Below are 17044 nucleotides of genomic sequence, written 5' to 3'. Positions count from 1 at the left end.
CCTAGAACCACAGACCTAGAATTTTCTGCATCGTATCTAGAAAAGATGAGATATTTTCTCTGCCACCCAATGCCATCATCTCCCACCAACCCAGAACTGGACACGGGGGCCTGTTAAAAACTAAACTATAAAATAAAAGTAAGAACATTAAAAGTCTATTATAAACGACTGAGTGGGATAAGCTGAACTATTGCCCCACAAAAGACTTCCACACCCTGATCCCTGAAATCTGACAATGTTACCTCATATGGCAAAAAAAAAAAAAAGTCTTTGTAGATATGATTAAATTAAGGATCTTGAGAGGGAGGATTATTCCGAATTATCTGGGTGGACCACAGTGCAATCACATGTATCCTTATAAGAACGAGACACACACTGAAGGCAATGAGAAGACAAGCGGAGAGGCCGGGCACAGTGGCTCACACCTGTAATCCCAGCACTTTGGGTGCAGATCACCTGAGGTCAGGAGTTCGAAACCAGCCTGGCCAACATGGTGAAACCCCGTCTCTACTAAAAATACAAAAGTTAGCTGGGCGTGGTGGCACGCGCCCGTAGTCCCAACTACTCAGGAGGCTGAGGCAGGATAATCTTGCTTGAACTCAGGAAGCGGAGGTTGCAATGAGCCAAGATCACGTCGCTGCATCCAGCCTAGGCAACAGAGCAAGACTCTGTCTCCAAAAAAGAGGAAGAAGAAGAAGACATGGCAGAGAGAACTGAAAATGCTGCTTTCGTAGACTGGAAGGACATGGGCCATAGCCAGGAATGCCAGCACCCACCAGTATCAGGGAGAAGCAAGGAATGGATTCTCTTCTACAGCCTCCCTCCAGAAGGAACAAAGCCCTGCCATCACCTTGATTTTGGCCCAATAATACTGATTTTGAACTTCTGGCCTCCAGAACTGTGAGAGAATTAATTTCTATTGTTTTACACCAACCAGTTTGTGGTAATTTGTTAGAGCAACCACAGGAAATTAATACACTGAAGACAGCAAGTTCTCAAGGAGATAAACTGGAAGCACCCCTATATAAAAGATGTTACGAACTGCATTGGTCTGCTAGGACTGTCATAAAATACTACAGACTGGGTGGCTTACATAACAGAAATTTACATTAGAGCGAGAGCCTTTCAGGAATCAAGTTAAATAAGGTAACTTACGAGGCCTTTACCCAATATGACTGGTGTCTTTTTTTTTTTTGGAGACAGAGGCTGACTACAAACTCTGTCTCCCGGGTTCAAGCGATTCTCGTGCCTCAGCCTCCGAAGTAGCTAGGACTATAGGCACACACCACCATGCCTGGCTAATTTTTTATTTTTATTTTTAGTAGAGACAGGGTTTCACCATATTGGCTAGGCTGGTCTCGAACTCCTGACCTCAAGTGATCCACCCGCTTTGGCTTCCCAAAGTTCTGGGATTACAGGCGTGAGCCACCACGCCCAGCCTGACTGGGCTGGCTCTCTGCAAAAGAGAGATGCCTCAGGAGAAACAAAACCTGCCAACACCCTAATCTTGAATTTCCCGTCTCTAGAACTGTGAGAAAATAAATTTCTGTTGTGTAAGCCACCCAGTCTGTAGTATTTTATGACAGTCCTAGCAGATCAATGCATATTTTTAAAAACTATATATGGTTGCACAAACGATATAAACATACTTGAATGCCATAGAACTGTACACTTTAAAATGGTAAATTTTGTTATGCATATTTTACCACAATAAAAAATAAAGGCATATACAAACACCACACACATACAAACTTTGACTTAAGCTGTTTAATTTTACCTTGCTTTGCTCGTACTCTCCAAAATCTGAAAAAAAAACCTTTTAACTGCATTTGTTCCCCACAAACCTAAACCAGCACATTTTAGACACTTTATTTTTATTTTATTAATTCTTAATTGACAAATACTAGTTGTATATATTATCTATTTATGGGGTACGATGTGATGTTTTGACATATGCTTACATAGTAGAATGATTAATTCATGCTAATTAACAAATCCATCACCTCACACTTATTTTTTTGTGGCAAAAACACTTAAAATCTACTCTTTTAGCAATTTTAAAATATACATGCATTATTACTATATTTCATAATTCTGTGCAATAGATCACTAAAGCTTATTCCTCCTGAATAAAACTTTGTACCATTTGATCAACATCTCCTCTTGCCCCATCCACTCCCCAACCCAGCCTCAGGTAAACACCATTTCACTCTCTACTTCTATGAGTTCAACTTTTTTAGATTCTACATGTAAGTTAGATTACGTGGTGTTTGTCTTTCTGTGCCTGGTTTATTTCACTTAGCATAATGTCCTCCAGGTTCATCCATGTTGTTGCAAATAACAGAATTTTTTTCTGTCTTAAGACTGAATAGTGTTCCATTGTGCATATATACCATGTTTATCCTTTCATCCAATGATGGACACCTAGGTTGCTTCCCTATTTTAGCTATTGTGAATAATGCTGTAGTGAACATGGACATGCAGATACCTCTTCAGCATACTGATTTCAATTCCTTTAGATATATAACCAGACGTGAGACTGCTATATCATATGGTAATTCTATTTTTAGTTTTCTGAGAAAGTGCCATACTGTTTTCCATAATGGCTGTTTATTTTGCATTCCTAACAAGGTACACAAGGGCTCCCTTTCTCCACATCCTTGCCAACATTTGTTATCTTTTGTCTTTTTGATAATAGCAAATAAATTTTTTTAAAAAAAGATTTTACAAACAAGTATGATAGAAAGTATTTTAAAATCTACACCTAAGAAATATAATTGGAATATTACTTATATAAGTGGGAGGGGGTACAAAAAAAGAGGATAAAACTTAAAAGCAGTTGGCACCGCTGGTTTTGCTTCAAGCAGTATTCTAAGAGAACACCTGAATACTAAAATGTCAAGTATAACACATCCTCCCAAAAACCCATAACCACAGTCTGATCATGAGAAAAACATCAGACAAATTCCAATAGAAGATCATAGAGTATATCTGACCAATATTCCTCAAAACTGTTAAGGTGAAAAAAAAACAAAAAACAAAAAAAAAACCTCATAAGGTCATCAAAAACAAAGTCTTCAGAAACTTAGGAAGAAACGACAACTAAATGTAATATATCTTGGAACACAAAAAGAACATTGGGTAAAAACTAAGAAAATCTGAATAAACTATGGTCTTTAGTTAATAATAATGTGTCAATATTGGTTCATTAACTGTAATAAAGGTACTGTACTAATGTAAGATGTTAATAACAGGGAAAAATGACAGTTGGAAGGGGTGGTTAGAATATGGGAACAGTATACTGTCCTGCTGAAATTTTTTGTAAATCTAAACTTTTAAAAAAGAATGTCTATTAATTTTCAAAAATATTGTAAATATGCTGAAGAGACATGAACATATTTTAGAAAACTAAACACTGACAATTCAGAAAAGTCTTCAGAATTAACTCCGAAAGTTCAGAAACACATTAAAATTATATAAAAGGTAGGTCACAAAACAAATCTGAATAAATTTAAGACTGAAATCATACCAACTATCTTCTCTAATCACAGTGAAATGAAACTAAACACCAATAACAGAAGGAAAACAAGAAAATCCACACATGTGGAAATTAAAAAACTTACTCTTACCCAACCAATGGGTCAAAGAAATTACAAAGAAATTTTTTAAATATCCGGAGACAAAAACAAAAACACAACAAACCATTACGTTATGAGATGCAACAAAAGCAGTACTAAGAGAGAGGTTTATGGCAGCAAAAGCTTACATGTTAAAAAAAAAAAAAAAACCCACAAATTAACAACCTAACTTTATATCTCAAGGAACTGGAAAAAAGAGGAACAAACTAAACCAAATAGTAGCAGAAGGGAGAAAAATAATACATATTAGGGCAGAGATCAACTAAATATAGAACTGAAGACAAGGAAAGAAAAAAACTCAATGAAACCTAGAGTTGGTTTTTTTTTTTTTTAAAAAAAAAAAGATCAACAAAATCAATAAACTCTTTAGCTAGACTAAGAAAAAGAGAAGACTTGAAAAATGAAAATCAGAAATGAAAGAGGGGACATTACAACTGATGCCAGAAGAATTATAACAGAATATTATGAACAATTATACATCAACAATTGAATAACCTAGAACAAATTGGTATATTCCTAAAAATGTACACCTAGCAAAACGAGGACATGAAAAATAAAAACTCTGAATGGCCTATAACTAGTAAACAGAGATTGGATGCAGTTATCAAAAACTTACCAAATAAGAAAAGCCCAGGACCAGATGGCTTTGCTAGAGAATTCTACCAGACATTTAAATAAGAATTAACACCAATCTTCCTCAAACTCATAAAGAATTCAAAAGAAGGGAATACTTCAAATTCATTCTATAAGGTCAGCATTACCCTGACACCAAAACCAGACAAAGACACAACAAGCAAGAACAAAATTATAGACGTATATCTGTGATTAATACTGATGCAAAAATCTACAACAAAATAGGAGCAAAACAAATTTAGCAGCACATTAAAAGGATTACACATCATGACCAAGTGGGCTTTACTCCTGGAATGCAAGGACAATTCAACATATGAAAACAAAATAGAAATAGAAGGAAAGTTTAACATAATAAAAGCCATACATGAAAAGCCCACAGCTAACATCACACTCAACAGTGAAAGACTGAAAGCGTTTCCTCTAAGATAGAGAACAAAGCAAGGATGCCTACTGTCACCATTTCTATTCAACACAGTAGTGGAAGTCCTAGCCAGAGCAATTAGACAAGAAAAAATAATAAAATGCATTCAAATTGGAAAGAAGTAAAATTACCCTGTTCTCAGATGTGACCTTATATGCAGAAAACTCTTAAATTTTCAAGAAAAAAAAATGTTAGAAGTAATCATTTCAGCAAAGTTGCAGGATACAAAAAATAAAAGCACACAAACATGCAAACATCAATTGTATTTCAATGAGCAATTTGAAAAAGAAATTAACACAATTCCATGTACAATAGTATCAAAAAGAATACAATATTTAGGAATTAACCAAGGATCCAACAGACTTGTACACTGAAAGCTATAACACACTGCTGAAAGAAACCATAAAATATACCAATAAATGGAAACACACTGTACCCACAGATTGGAAGATTTATTGTTAAAATGTCCATACTACCCACAGCAATCTACAGATTCAATGCAATCCCTGTCAAAGTCCCAATGGCATTTTTGCAGAAACAGGAAAACCTATCCTTAAATTCATATGGAATCTCAAAGGACCCCATAGAGCCAAAACAAACTTGAAAAAGAACAACAAAGTTGGAGGCCTTACATGTCCTGATTTCAAAACATACTAAATACAAATAGTAATCAAGACAACAATGGTGCCAGCATAAAAAGACATATAAACCAATGAAACAAAATATAGACAGCCCAATAATAAACCCATGCATTTCTAGTCAAATGGTGTTTGACAAGGGGGCCAATACTATACAGAGAGGAAAGGACAGTCTTTTCAACAAATGGTACTGGGAAATCCAATATCCACGTGAAAAAGAATGAAGTCGGACCCTTACTTACACCACATACAAAAATTAATTCAAAATGGATAAAGACCAAAGCATAAGAACTAAAACAATAAAACTATTAAAGAAAACATAGGGGAAGGCTTCGGGACATTGGATTTAGCTATGAATTCTTGAACATGACACCAAAAGCACAGGGAACAAAAAATGGAATTACATTAAAAGTTAAAAACTTCTGTACATCAAAAGAAGTAATCAATGGAGTGAAAAGACAACCTACAGACTGGGAGAAAATATTTGCAAATCATGTATCTGATAAGAGGTTAAAATCCAAAATATGTAATATAATGAACTTGACAACAAAAAAAGAAATGACTGAATTTAAAAATGGGCCAAGTATTTGAATGGACAATCCTCCAAAGACAGCATATAAAACAAGCACACGAAAAGATGCTCAGCCCAGTGTGGTGGCTCATGACTATAATCCCAGCACTCTGAGAGGCTGAGGTGGGAGGATCGCTTGAGCTCAGGAGTTTGAGACCAGCCTGGGCAACATGGCAAGACCTTGTCTCTACTAAAAAAAATAAACAGGTGTGGTAGCACGCGTTTGTAGTACCAGCTACTTGAGAGGCTGAGGTGGGAGGATCACTTGAACCTGGAAGGTCAAAGCTGGAGTGAGCCATAATTGTGCCACTGCACTCCAGCCTGGGCAATATAGCAAGACCCTGTTCCAAAAAAAATATTGTAAGAAAGAAAAGATACTCAACATCACCAGTCATCAGAGAATGCAAATCTAAACTACAAGATATCACCTTACATCCACTAGAGGCTGTTATTTTTAAAAACCCAGGAAATAACAAGTGTTGGCAAGAATGTGGAGAAACTGGAACCCTTGGTGCACTGTTGGGGAAAATATAAAATAGTGCAGCCATTATGAAAAACATGACAGTTCCTCAAAAAATTTCAAGTTAAATTACCATATGATCCAGCAATCCCACTTCTGGGCATATACACAAAGAATCCAAAGCAGAATCTCAAAACGATATTTACATGCCCATGTTCACAACAGCATTATTCACAAGATCCAAGAGAAGGAAGAAACCCACTGTCCACCAATGTATAAATAGATCAAGGGAATGTGTACACATACAATGGAGTATTATGCAGCCTTAAAACAGAAGGAAATTGCGTCACATGCTATAGTATGGATGAACCTCAATCACCTCAAGGGCATTATAACTGAAATAAGCCAATCACAAAGGACAAATACTATATGATTCCATCCATGAGGTACCTAACATAGTCAAAAATCACAGAAAGTGGAGTGGTTGTCAAAATCTGGGGGAGAGAGGAAGTGAAATTAGTGTTTAACAGACACAGAGTTTCTCTTTTCCAAAGTGAAAAAGTTCTAGAGACCTGTTACACAATGTGAATACACTTAACACTACTAGACTGTATACTTAAAAACAGTTAAGATGGCAAATTTACTGTTATGTGTTTTTTACCAAAATAAAAGATAAATATGAAGAGTAGAAAGTACATATAAGAGCCAAGGTGGAGTAACAGGAATTGGGTTTGCCTTCCTCCCTGAAAACTCAAGAAATCAGAAAACATATGAAACAATAGTTTTCATATATTAGACATTAGGCAACCCCTGATGGTGAACCCTGAAAGGGAAACAAGGTGAGCAAACTACTGCCTGGAGAAAGTACAGATCCCTGCCCAAGGAAAAGAGTATCTATGCAGAATCTGGTGGTAATCCTTGAGTTGAGGAGACTGAGCTAAAAGCCTAAAGAAGTCATGAAGGCAGAATACTGAAGAGAAGATAATTCCACAAAGAACGCCCTCAAGTATCTAGCTACATAATGATTAGAGCAACTCTGTGTGGAAACTATCCAAGCAAGGAAGAGTCACCCAAAAGGATGAAAGGGAATTGCCCTAGTCTTACACAGCACCAGAAATAGTACCTGTTTTCTTAAGAGTGGAAAATCTCTTGATTCACGTTAACACCAGACAAAAAGGAGTCTTGCCTCAGTGGGAAAACAAAGTAATCCTGAACTATATGCTGTTAAAGAGACAGACCCCCAAAAAGGAACGTGGTGGAGAAGAAGAATTACAAAGTGGCACCAGGAGAACTTTTGGGGGTGACGAATATATTCATCATCCTGTTTGTGGCCTCCTGAGTATATATATGTGTCAAAATTTTTCTCACTGTATACTTTAAATATGTGTACTTTATTACATGTCAATTATGCCTCAATAAACCTGCTTTTAACACCTTCAATAATAAAACAACCCAATTACAAAACAGGCAGAAAATTTGAAGCAGCACTTCGGCAACAATACATGAATGACAAGCGTATCAAAAGATGCTCAGTATCATTTGTTACTGGGAAAGTGCAAATTAAAGGCACAAAGAGTTATCACTACACAGCTATAAGAATGGCTAAATTAGTAAGACCAACCATACCAAGTGTTGGTGAACAAGTGGAGGAACTAAAACTTTCATACATTCATATGAGAAGATAAAATGGTACAACCACTTTGTAAAAGTTTCACCGTTTCTTAAAATGTCAAACATACACCTACTACAGGATCCAGTCATGGAGTGGAAACTCCTAGGTATTTGTCCAAACAAATGAAAGCATATGTCCATACAATGATGTATTAGTCCATTCTCACACTGCTATAAAGAACTACCTGAGACTGGGTAATTTATGAAGAAAAGAGGTTTAACTGACTCACAGTTCCGCAGGCTGTACAGGAAGCACGGCTGGGAAAGGCCTCAAGAAACCTGCAATCATGGCAGAAGACAAAGAGGAAGCAAGCACATCTTACCATGGTGGAGCAGGAGAATAAGAGTGAAGGGGGGGAAGTGCTACACACTTTTAAACAACCAGATCTCGTGAACACTCACTCACTACCACAACAACAGCAAGGTGGAAATCTGTCCCCATGATCCAATCACCTCTCTCCAGGTCCCTTCTCCAACATTGGGAATTACAATTCAACATGAGATTTGGTAGGGACACAGAGCCAAACCATGTCAAACGATTTGTATGCAAATGTCCATACCATCCTTATTTGTAATATTGAAACACTAGCGGAAAAATGTCCACCAACAGGTGAATCCTCACATTAAACACCTGCAACAGAATATGTAGGACTGAACTAATGATATATGCAACATGAATGAATCTCAAAAAAAATACGTTGAGTTAAAAAAAAACTCCAAACAAAAAGAGTACATACTGCATGTGTTGATTTATGTAAAATTCCAGAATATGCAAACCACCTTATAAATGACCTAAAGCAGATCATTCACTGTCTGGGCAAACAGGAAGAATACCAACAGGCATAAGGAAACTTTTTGAAACTAAAGGGTATGTTGCTTATCTTGAATGATTTCATAGGTATATTCAGACGTCAAATCTGTTCAAATTGTTTACTTTAAGTGTGATTTCTTAATATGTCAATTATACTTCAATAAATCTGTTAAAAATTCACAGTATACAAAGAACAAATAGAAAAAAGTCAAATCTCGAAGTTAGAATAATAAATGTACACCCAAAAAAAATCATTTATAACCAAAAAAAAAAAAGATATAAATGAATCACCTTTGAACAACTGCTAATTTACCAACATCTACCTACAACTGGTAATTCAGTGTATAAACAATGCTTCCAAAATCTCATCAGACCTGATGTATGAAACAAATATAGCAAAGAGTAATCTGGACTACTGGACAGATTGATATACAAAATTTGTACCTGCCCCAATTTCTATATGCAAACAATTCTTACTGAAATATGAGTTCAGAATTAAACATTGAAAATTAATCTAATTTTACCAACTGAAACAAAAAGCCTGATTGTGAATAGCCCAATTCTGTTTCACCTCGTTATCCATGTATTTGGCAAGGAAATTTTGTAGTTTCTCTCATCAAGAGGTGGTCCGCCAGGTGCAGTGGCTCATGCCTGTAATCCCAGCACTTTGGGAGGTCAAGGCAGGAGGATCACTTGAAGCCAGAAGTTCAAGCAGCCTGAGCAACACAAGGAGACTCTGCCTCTACAAAAAATACAAAAATTAGCCAGGTGTGGTGGTGCATGTCTGTGGTCCTAGCTACTCAAGAGGCCAAGGCAGGAGGATTGCATGAGCCCAGGAGTTCGAGGTTACAGCGAGCTCTGACTGTGCCACTGCATTCCAGCCTGGTCAACAGAGCAAGACCCTGTCTCTTAAAAAATAAAAAGAAAAAAGAAGTAGCATCCTCTCCCTGATCTCTTAAATCTGGGATTGACCTTATAAGAAACACCAGTGGAATCCAGCAGATTTCAGTTTGCCAGTTTTGAGCTTAGGCTTCAAGAGACATTGTATACTTCTGCTCTCTCTTTCAAAACCTTGCCACCACCATGATAACAAGCCAACTCTCATCTGCTTCAGAATGGGAGGGTATCCCAGACGTCACAGCACATCCTAGACCAAACTACAGCCAGCTCAATATAGGCCATCCTAGATCAACCTTATGGCCAGTCAATGCCCAAATATATCAGAGAACCCAGCCAAGAGAAGCAGAGCCACCTTCCTGACCTGCTGCTAAATGCAGATTCACAAATGAGCCCAGTCAAGACCAGAAACGCCACCTGGCTGACTCACAGACTTGTTCTAATCAAAATGTTTATTGATTTAAATCACCAAGTTTCAAAGTAATTTGTTACACAATAATTAGCTAACTGACAGAGCAAGTCTATCTTAACAATACCATAATAAATTTTTCTTAGCCCTAGGAATTATTTTATATTGACATTTGATTTAGGTCTCTTAACTTTTGAAGACACGGGGGGAAAAAGGAACAAATCTATTTCATTCTTTTATTAGCAGTAACTCTACAAGACATTCTGTCACAAAATTTTTCAAACTCAGAGACATATAAACTGACCAAAATCATTTTGTAAGTAATGTCACCATTCAATTATAATTTTTTTGTGAAATATTGTTCCTAGACAACTTTACTGGATCCAGCAATACAAGGAAATTTTTCAGGACACTCCAAAATCTATAAAAACTGTTATAGAGCAATCTTCTATTTCTAATATTGCCTCTATTTTTACTAATAGTAACCTTAATTTCCAGATAGGGACACATTCTTACTCAACTATTACAGTGGCCCCAATCCTAGGCACCTGAATGGAAGGATAAACAAGTGACTCTCAGGCTGATCAGATTACCCTGTTGTCCTAGCACAGTAATTTGTTCATGGATGGGACTAAATGGGAGATGTAGAATGCTTCTTAGTACATTTGCAAAAACTATTGGGAAAGTGTCACTTGAATCCTCAGCGGAAACAGTTATGAGAACGATGTAGGTTAGAGCAGCCAGTGGCTATCTTTGCCACACTTCATGGAGAGAACATGTTCAGGGATGAAATTACTATGGAAGAAATCCAAGCCAAAAATAAAGACATCATCCTATAGATACCATATGCACTCATCGATCCTTCAATCCCTAAAATTTAATTAAAGTAATCACAGAATGCTAGAGACCCCACAAGCACACAAAAATTATCTCTGGATAAAGACAGTATCACCATAGGGCTCTGTATTCAGGCCTGAGAAAACAGCTAGAAATTTAAATGGGAAAAACATGGCAGTCAGAGAACCAGAGGGGTGAAACAAAAATTCTAGGTATAAACTTTGCCCAAATAATTGGATGACTGATAAACCAGTAGGCACAGAGAAGACCTGAAGGGATTGAGGAAAAAGTAGGCAGAAACTAGAAAGAATGATGCTACACTTGAAAATAGCACTGTATTACTGAATTTGTTGCCTTTCAACAGAGTGCATTCCCCAACTATGCAGTGTAGGCAGCAGGAAGCTGCAGCTCTACAAGGTTGAAGTACTAGTGAAGGTTAGAAGCTCTGCAGAACAGCTGGAAATTAGTAAAATTCCGAGAAGCAAGAAAACCACAGGGCAAAATTGGACTACAATCTCCACAAATCTTTGGGTAACAACCAACTTACTCAGACACTGGGAGACCCCCAACAAGCCAAGCCAAAAAAGCAGCAATGGAAAGCTAGAAGAAAACACAGATGGCCGCGGCTGCATACATCAGGGGAGACCAAGTTTGCAGTCTGGGCCCAGGTAAGTTAACTATCTACCTTAAAAAAAAGACCTGCAACTCTAAGAACATTAACTGAATTATTCATTAAAACATACCATAATGTGCAGTTTCAGGAAAAAAATACATGATATGCAAAGAAAGAGGAAAATGTGACCCAGACTCAGGAAAAAAGAAAAGTAAATCAACAGATACTGATTCTGAGTCTACCTGAATTAATTCAAAGCAGTTATTCTAAGTATGTTATGAAAATTAAAAGAAATTATGTTCAAACAATTGACAGAAACTTAAAAAAAAGAAAAAGCTGAAAAATACAATAACTACAATAAAAAATTCCTCAGATGAGTCAACAGAAGATTAGAGATAGCAGAAGAAAGAATTGGTGAGTTTGAAGACAGGGAAATTAAACTGTCTAATCCAAAGAACAGAAAGTAAAATAACTAAAGAAAAATAAACAGATCCTAAGAGACCAGTAGGACACTATCAGGCAGTCCAACATATATGTAAGTCCCAAAAAGAAAGGAATGAAATGAGCATAAAAAATTTTTTGTTGAAGAAATAATGGCCAAAACATTTCAAATTCAGTAGAAAATGTTGACTTAACAAATCCAAGAATCTCAACAAATCCAAGCAGAATATACACAAAGAGCCACATATGCATATATATCATAGTCAAGCTGGTGAAAGCCAAAGAGAAACCTTGACAGCAGCCAAAGAAAAATGACTGGTTACATATCAAAAACAACAATACTATTAATGGTTGACCTATCAGAAAAAATGGAGATACTGAAACAACATCTTCTATATCCAATGATATTATCCTTCAAAAATGAGGTGAAAAATAGTTATTTTCAGAAAACAAAAATTGGGTTTGTGGCCAGCAGATAAAACAAACAACAAGAGTTTTAAAAGGGGAAGGGGAAGGAAAGTAGTAACAACACTAAATCAAAAACATGACGTCAGAGGCTCAGAGCCCTCATCAGAACCTGACCATGTTGGCACTCTGATCTCAGACTTCCAATCTCCAGAACTGTGAGAAATAAATTTCTGTTGTTTGTAAGCCACCCAGTCTATAGTACTTGTTACAGTAGCCCAAACTAAGACACAGACACATAAATACTGCACACATTCTTTCCAAAGACACACAAAACATTTATAAAACTTGGCAATACATATATTAAAAGGTACTCAGTCACATTTGGAATCAGGGAAATGCAAAATAAAAATCACTACGAGATAACCCTACATACCCTCTAGAATAACAGAAAATATTTGCCAACTATATACTTAACAAAAGACTCATATCTAAAATAATTTAAAACTCCCAAAACTCAACAGTAGGATATAAGCAAAAATTTCAGAATAAGAACCTTCGAAAATCATCTCCTCCATAAACCCAGCAAGATCACTGGCAAAAACTGTGAAAATCAACATTCTGTGAACTCTGGAAATTAGCCAAAGGCTTGGAGCAATGTAGGAAGAGTGATAGATGGCTGAATCTTATTTGGGAAGACCAGCACACTTTAAGGCATCTTATCTTGCCCTATTCCCATTCTCCCCCATAGTAGCTTTGAAAATTAGCAGCCTGGGGGATCAGGCCCAGTGGCTTATGCCTATAATCCCAACTACTTGAGAGGCTGAGGTGGGAGAAATGCTTGAGTCCAAGTGCTTGGAACCAGTCTGGGCAACATGGTGGTACCCCGTCTCTAAATAATGTTTAAAAATTAGGCATGTTGGCATGCATCTGTAGTCCCAGCTACTCGGGAGGCTGAAGCCAAAGGATCAGTTGAGCCAAAGACTTTGAGGCTGCAGTGAGCTATGACCATGCCACTGCACTCCAGCCTGAGCACAGAGCCAGGCCCCACTGCTTTATAACTAAAAACAAAAACCCAACAGCCTGGCAGGCACTAGGAAAGACAGAAGAGGTTTGGAGCTCTTTTAGTACCTCATTCCCAGAGAACTGTCATTATTTAACACATCTAGTGGTCTCCTGGAAGGCTCTACTCGCTAAGCTATCTTAATTTGACCTGACTCAGCACTTACCTAGTATAAAAAGCTTCCCCCAATACCCTAGGACAACCAAAGGACATTTGTCAAAAACAATCAGAGGTAATTGTTTCATATTGCAGCTGGCTGAGGGAGAGAAGAACAGCTGAGGCAAACAATAGACTAAAAGCTTTAAAAAGAAAAGCTGGGGGCTTTGTAAAGCTCCAACATATTCCTGAGACTCTAGAGAGCCACATGTACAGAAAGGGATGTATGCACGCCCAGGAAAGACCTAAGTGCTCACCTCTGGCTAAACCTGAGGCTCTGCACAAACAGGAAGTAAAAAGTAAGGCAGAGTTGTAAACTGCCTGGTTAAGTGTTGAAGGAGCGTCCCAACACACACATAACTTCAACAAAAAGATTTATTGCTCCCAGGCATTTAACGAAATCTCTGTCCAATCATTAGCTGACCACTAAGCCAACTGAGCAGAGATTTCAGTGCCCATATGTGACAAAGAATATAGATTTGATAGAATTAGTTTCAAAAAAAAAAAATCACTAAAATAACAAACAACACTGGGGCAGAGAGGAGAGGAGAATCTGATTATCAGAGTTGTGACATTATTTTAAATGTGCAGTATTCAACAAAAAATTACAAGATATTAAAAAAAAAAAGGGGAGGGGGGCGGTTCCAAGATGGCTGAAAAGGAACAGCTCCAGTCTACAGCTCCCAGTGTGAGCGATGCAGAACACAGGTGATTTCTGCATTTCCAATTGAGGTACCGGGTTCATCTCACTGGGGAGTGGTGGACAGTGGGTGCAGCCCACCAAGCATGAGCCAAAGCAGGGCGAGGCATCGCCTCACCCGGGAAGTGCAAGGGGTCAGGGAATTAATTCCCTTTCCAAGCAAAGGGAAGCTGTGACAGACGGCATCTGGAAAATTGGGTCACTCCCACCATAATACTGCGCTTTTCCAATGGTCTTAGCAAACGGCACACCAGGAGATTATATCCTGCGCATGGCTTGGAGGGTAACATGCCCATGGAGCCTCGCTCATTGCTAGCACAGCAGTCTGAGATCGAACTGCAAGGCAGCAGCGAGGCTGGGGGAGGGGCACCCACCATTGCTGAGGCTTGAGTAGGTAAACAAAGCGGCCAGGAAGCTCGAAACTGGGGGGAGCCCACCACAGCTCAAGGAGGCCTGCCTGCCCCTGTAGACTCCACCTCTTGAGGCAGGGCATAGCCGAACAAAAGGCAGCAGAAACCTCCACAGACTTAAATGTCCTTGTCTGACAGCTTTGAAGAGAGTAGTGGTTCTCCCAGGATGGAGTCTGAGATCTGAGAATGGAGAGACTGCCTCCTCAAGTGGGTCCCTGATCCCTGAGTAGCCTAACTGGGAGGCACCCACCACTAGGGGCAGACTGACACCTCACACAGCCAGGTACCCCTCTGAGACGAAGCTTCCAGAGAATGATCAGGCAGCAACATTTGCCGTTCAGCAATATTTGCTGCTCTGCAGCCTCCGCTGCTGATACCCAGGCAAACAGGGTCTGGAGTGGACCTCCAGCAAACTCCCAACAGACCTGCGCTGAGGGTCCTCACTGTTAGAAGGAAAACTAACAAACAGAAAGGACATCCACGCCAAAACCCCATCTCTACGTCATCTACATCATCAAGGACCAAAGGTAGATAAAACCACAAAGATGGGGAAAGAACAGAGCAGAAAAGCTGAAAATTCTAAAAATCAGAGTGCCTCTCCCCCTCCAAAGGAATGCAGCTCCTTGCCAGCAACAGAACAAAGCTGGACGGAGAATGACTTTGACAAGTTGAGAGAAGAAGGCTTCAGACAATCAAACTTCTCCGAGCTAAAGGAGGAAGTTCGAACCAATTGCAAAGAAGCTAAAAACCTTGAAAAAAGACTAGACAAATGGCTAACAGAATAACCAGTGTAGAGAAGTCCTTACATGACCTGACGGAGCTGAAAACCATGGCACGAGAGCTACGTGATGAATGCACAAGCTTCAGTAGCCGATCTGATCAACTGGAAGAAAGGGTATCAGTGACTGAAGATCAAATGAATGAAATGAAATGAGAAGTTTAGAGAAAAAAGAGTAAAAAGAAGCGAACAAAGCCTTCAAGAAATATGGGACTATGTGAAAAGACCAAATCTACGCCTGATTGGTGTACCTGAAAGTGACGGGGAGAATGAAACCAAGTAGGAAAACACTCTGCAGGATATTATCCAGGAGAACTTCCCCAACCTAGCAAGGCAGGCCAACATTCAAATTCAGGAAATACAGAGAATGCCACAAAGATACTCCTCGAGAAGAGAACTCCAAGACACATAATTGTCAGATTCACCAAAGTTGAAATGAAGGAAAAATGTTAAGGGCAGCCAGACAGAAAGGTCAGGTTACCCACAAAGGAAAGCCCAACAGACTAACAGCGGATCTCTCAGCAGAAACTCTACAAGCCAGAAGAGAGTGGTGGCAAATATTCAACATTCTTAACAAAAAGAATTTTCAACCCAGAATTTCATATCCAACCAAACTAAGCTTCATAAGTGAAGGAGAAATAAAATACTTTACAGACAAGCAAATGCTGACCGATTTTGTCACCACCAGGCCTGTCAACAGCTCCTGAAGGAAGCACTAAACATGGAAAGGAACAACCGGTACCAGCCACTGCAAAAACATGCCAAATTGTAAAGACCATCGATGCAAGGAAGAAACTGCATCAACTAATGAGCAAAATAACCAGCTAACATCATAATGACAGGATCAAACTCGCACATAACAATATTAACCTTAAATGTAAATGTGCTAAATGCTCCAATTAAAAGACACAGACTGGCAAATTGGATAAAGAGTCAAGACCCATCAGTGTGCTGTATTCAGAAGACCCATCTCACGTGCACAGACACAAATAGGCTCAAAATAAAGGGATGGAAGAAGATCTACCAAGCAAATGGAAAACAAAAAAAGGCAGGGGTTGCAATCCTAGTCTCTGATAAAACAGACTTTAAACCAACAAAGATCCAAAGAGACAAAGAAGGCCATTACATAATGGTAAAGGGATCAATTCAACAAGAAGAGCTAACTATCCTAAATATATATGCACCCAATACAGGAGCACCCAGATTCATAAAGCAAGTCTTTAGAGACCTACAAAGAGACTTAGACTCCCACACAATAATAATGGGAGACTTTAGCACCCCACTGTCAACATTAGACAGATCAACAAGACAGAAAGTTAACAAGGATATCCAGGAATTGAACTCAGCTCTGCATCAAGCGGACCTAACAGACATCTACAGAACTCTCCACCCCAAATCAACAGAATATACATTCTTCTCAGCACCACATCACACTTATTCCAACAATGACCACACAGTTGGAAGTAAAGCGCTCCTCAACAAATGTAAAAGA

At 38.5% G+C, this 17044-nt stretch overlaps 1 protein-coding gene across 12 annotated transcripts in view; it reads right to left on the bottom strand.

The window, feature by feature from the left end:
• ZNF644 (zinc finger protein 644) overlaps positions 1-17044 on the bottom strand; it is a 113184-nt gene that overhangs the window by 67851 nt on the left and 28289 nt on the right. The gene's annotated exons all lie outside the window — the stretch shown is intronic.

This window comes from Pan troglodytes, chromosome 1, assembly GCF_028858775.2.
Source record: "Pan troglodytes isolate AG18354 chromosome 1, NHGRI_mPanTro3-v2.0_pri, whole genome shotgun sequence".
Taxonomy (NCBI): Eukaryota; Metazoa; Chordata; class Mammalia; order Primates; family Hominidae; genus Pan; species Pan troglodytes.
This window is presented reverse-complemented; position numbering and strand designations above follow the sequence as displayed.